Consider the following 3,970-nt stretch of genomic DNA (forward strand, 5'->3'; position numbering starts at 1 on the left):
GTATCATCATTTCACCCTCATAGCATGTGCAAGAAAGTAGAGAGGCTTACGGCAAAAACTGGATGCACTTCGTGTACAAAACAGACAATCTCCTTCGAAGTATCAAGGTTTCATACGGAAACTCGTCTGTTACAAAGGGATTTCATTTCTTATGAACTTATTTGAACCCCCTTGTTTTTATGTGTTCAAAATGCACCATTCAAAGCCACATCATCAATTTACAACCCTTTCTGACTTCATTTGTTATTTTTCATGCATTTATTGATTATTTTGAGCTATAAGACCATGAAATTGAAAAGCATTTGAAATGAACTCTAAAAAGTTTCCAAGTTGGCATGGTATCTTCATTTCACCCACATAGCATGTGCAAGAAAGTAGACAGGCTTACGGCAAAAACTGGATGCACTTCATGTACAAAACAGACAATCTCCTTCGAAGTATCAGGGTTTAATACGGAAATTCATCTGTTACATAGGGATTTCATTTCTTTTAAACTTATTTGATCCCCCTTGTGTTTTCTGAGTTCAAAATGCACCATTCAAAGACACATCATCAATTTACAACCCTTTCTGACTTCATTTGTTATTTTTCATGCATTTACTGATTATTTTTAGCTATAAGACCATGAAATTGAAAAGCATTTGAAATGAACTCTGAAAAGGTTCCAAGTTGTCATGGTATCGTCATTTCACGCACATAGCATGTGCAAGAAAGTAGAGAGGCTTACGACAAAAACTGGATGCACTTCGTGTACAAAACAGAAAATCACCTTCGAAGTATCAAGGTTTCATACGGAAACTCGTCTGTTATAAAGGGATTTCATTTCTTTTGAACTTATTTGAACCCCCTTGTTTTTATGTGTTCAAAATGCACCATTCAAAGCCTTCATCAATTTACAACCCTTTCTGACTTCATTTGTTATTTTTCATGCATTTACTGATTATTTTGAGCTATAAGACCATGAAATTGAAAAGCATTTGAAATGAACTCTAAAAAGGTTCCAAGTTGGCATGGTATCATCATTTGACCGACATAGCATGTGCAAGAAAGTAGAGAGGCTTACGGCAAAAACTGGATGCACTTCATGTACAAAACAGACAATCTCCTTCGAAGTATCAGGGTTTCATACGAAAACTCGTCTGTTACAAAGGGATTTCATTTCTTTTGAACTTTTTTGAACCCCCTTGTTTTTATGTGTTCAAAATGCACCATTCAAAGCCACATCATCAATTTACTACCCTTTCTGACTTCATTTGTTATTTTTCATGCATTTACTGATTATTTTGAGCTATAAGACCATGAAATTGAAAAACATTTGAAATGAACTCTGAAAAGGTTCCAAGTTGGCATGGTATCATCATTTCACCCTCATAGCATGTGCAAGAAAGTAGAGAGGCTTACGGCAAAAACTGGATGCACTTCGTGTACAAAACAGACAATCTCCTTCGAAGTATCAAGGTTTCATACGGAAACTCGTCTGTTACAAAGGGATTTCATTTCTTATGAACTTATTTGAACCCCCTTGTTTTTATGTGTTCAAAATGCACCATTCAAAGCCACATCATCAATTTACAACCCTTTCTGACTTCATTTGTTATTTTTCATGCATTTATTGATTATTTTGAGCTATAAGACCATGAAATTGAAAAGCATTTGAAATGAACTCTAAAAAGTTTCCAAGTTGGCATGGTATCTTCATTTCACCCACATAGCATGTGCAAATAAGTAGAGAGGCTTACGGCAAAAACTGGATGCACTTCATGTACAAAACAGACAATCTCCTTCGAAGTATCAGGGTTTAATACGGAAATTCATCTGTTACATAGGGATTTCATTTCTTTTAAACTTATTTGATCCCCCTTGTGTTTTCTGAGTTCAAAATGCACCATTCAAAGACACATCATCAATTTACAACCCTTTCTGACTTCATTTCTTATTTTTCATGCATTTACTGATTATTTTGAGCTATAAGACCATGAAATTGAAAAGCATTTGAAATGAACTCTGAAAAGGTTCCAAGTTGTCATGGTATCGTCATTTCACGCACATAGCATGTGCAAGAAAGTAGAGAGGCTTACGGCAAAAACTGGATGCACTTCGTGTACAAAACAGAAAATCTCCTTCGAAGTATCAAGGTTTCATACGGAAACTCGTCTGTTATAAAGGGATTTCATTTGTTTTGAACTTATTTGAACAACCTTGTTTTTATGTGGTCAAAATGCACCATTCAAACCCTTCATCAATTTACAACCCTTTCTGACTTCATTTGTTATTTTTCATGCATTTACTGATTATTTTGAGCTATAAGACCATGAAATTGAAAAGCATTTGAAATGAACTCTAAAAAGGTTCCAAGTTGGCATGGTATCATCATTTGACCGACATAGCATGTGCAAAAAGTAGAGAGGCTTACGGCAAAAACTGGATGCACTTCATGTACAAAACAGACAATCTCCTTCGAAGTATCAGGGTTTCATACGCAAACTCGTCTGTTACAAAGGGATTTCATTTCTTTTGAACTTTTTTGAACCCCCTTATTTTTATGTGTTCAAAATGCACCATTCAAAGCCACATCATCAATTTACAACCCTTTCTGACTTCATTTGTTATTTTTCATGCATTTACTGATTATTTTGAGCCATAAGACCATGATTTTGAAAAACATTTGAAATGAACTCTGAAAAGGTTCCAAGTTGGCATGGTATCATCATTTCACCCTCATAGCATGTGCAAGAAAGTAGAGAGGCTTACGGCAAAAACTGGATGCACTTCGTGTACAAAACAGACAATCTCCTTCGAAGTATCAAGGTTTCATACGGAAACTCGTCTGTTACAAAGGGATTTCATTTCTTTTGAACTTATTTGAACCCCCTTGTTTTTATGTGTTCAAAATGAACCATTCAAAGCCACATCATCAATTTACAACCCTTTCTGACTTCATTTGTTATTTTTCATGCATTTATTGATTATTTTGAGCTATAAGACCATGAAATTGAAAAGCATTTGAAATGAACTCTAAAAAGTTTCCAAGTTGGCATGGTATCTTCATTTCACCCACATAGCATGTGCAAGAAAGTAGAGAGGCTTACGGCAAAAACTGGATGCACTTCATGTACAAAACAGACAATCTCCTTCGAAGTATCAGGGTTTAATACGGAAATTCATCTATTACATAGGGATTTCATTTCTTTTAAACTTATTTGATCCCCCTTGTGTTTTCTGTGTTCAAAATGCACCATTCAAAGACACATCATCAATTTACAACCCTTTCTGACTTCATTTGTTATTTTTCATGCATTTACTGATTATTTTGAGCTATAAGACCATGAAATTGAAAAGCATTTGAAATGAACTCTGAAAAGGTTCCAAGTTGGCATGGTATCATCATTTCACGCACATAGCATGTGCAAGAAAGTAGAGAGGCTTACGGCAAAAACTGGATGCACTTCGTGTACAAAACAGAAAATCTCCTTCGAAGTATCAAGGTTTCATACGGAAACTCGTCTGTTATAGAGGGATTTCATTTCTTTTGAACTTATTTGAACCCCCTTGCTTTTATGTGTTCAAAATGCACCATTCAAAGCCTTCATCAATTTACAACCCTTTCTGACTTCATTTGTTATTTTTCATGCATTTACTGATTATTTTGAGCTATAAGACCATGAAATTGAAAAGCATTTGAAATGAACTCTAAAAAGGTTCCAAGTTGGCATGGTATCATCATTTGACCGACATAGCATGTGCAAGAAAGTAGAGAGGCTTACGGCAAAAACTGGATGCACTTCATGTACAAAACAGACAATCTCCTTCGAAGTATCAGGGTTTCATACGCAAACTCGTCTGTTACAAAGGGATTTCATTTCTTTTGAACTTTTTTGAACCCCCTTGTTTTTATGTGTTCAAAATGCACCATTCAAAGACACATCATCAATTTACAACCCTTTCTGACTTAATTTGTTATTTTTCATGC

This window comes from Triticum dicoccoides, chromosome 7B (assembly GCF_002162155.2).
Source record: "Triticum dicoccoides isolate Atlit2015 ecotype Zavitan chromosome 7B, WEW_v2.0, whole genome shotgun sequence".
NCBI lineage: Eukaryota > Viridiplantae > Streptophyta > Magnoliopsida > Poales > Poaceae > Triticum > Triticum dicoccoides.